The following is a 561-nucleotide window of genomic DNA, read 5'->3' as shown; positions in this document are numbered from 1 at the left end:
TAGGGTGGATTGGCCATGCTAAATTACCCATAGTGCCCAGGGGTGTGTATGTTAGGGTGGATTGGCCGTGCTAAATTGTCCCATAGTGTTCAGGGATGTGTAGGTTAGGGTGGATTGGCCGTGCTAAATTGTCCCATAGTGTTCAGGGATGTGTAGGTTAGGGTGGATTGGCCGTGCTAAATTGTCCCATAGTGTTCAGGGATGTGTAGGTTAGGGTGGATTGGCCGTGCTAAATTGTCCCATAGTGTTCAGGGATGTGTAGGTTAGGGTGGATTGGCCATGCTAAATTGTCCCATAGTGTTCAGGGATGTGTAGGTTAGGGTGGATTGGCCGTGCTAAATTGTCCCATAGTGCTCAGGGATGTGTAGGTTTGGGTGGATTGGCCGTGCTAAATTGTCCCATACTGTTCAGGGATGTGTAGGTTAGGGAGATTGGCCGTGCTAAATTGTCCCATAGTGCTCAGGGATGTGTAGGTTTGGGTGGATTGGCCGTGCTAAATTGTCCATTAGTGTTCAGGGATGTGTAGGTTAGGGTGGAATGGCCATGCTAAATTGTCCCATA

Source organism: Chiloscyllium plagiosum, unplaced genomic scaffold (genome assembly GCF_004010195.1).
Source record: "Chiloscyllium plagiosum isolate BGI_BamShark_2017 unplaced genomic scaffold, ASM401019v2 scaf_8632, whole genome shotgun sequence".
In the NCBI taxonomy this organism is placed as follows: Eukaryota; Metazoa; Chordata; class Chondrichthyes; order Orectolobiformes; family Hemiscylliidae; genus Chiloscyllium; species Chiloscyllium plagiosum.
The sequence above is the reverse complement of the archived record's forward strand: the minus strand, read 5'-3'. Positions refer to the sequence as shown.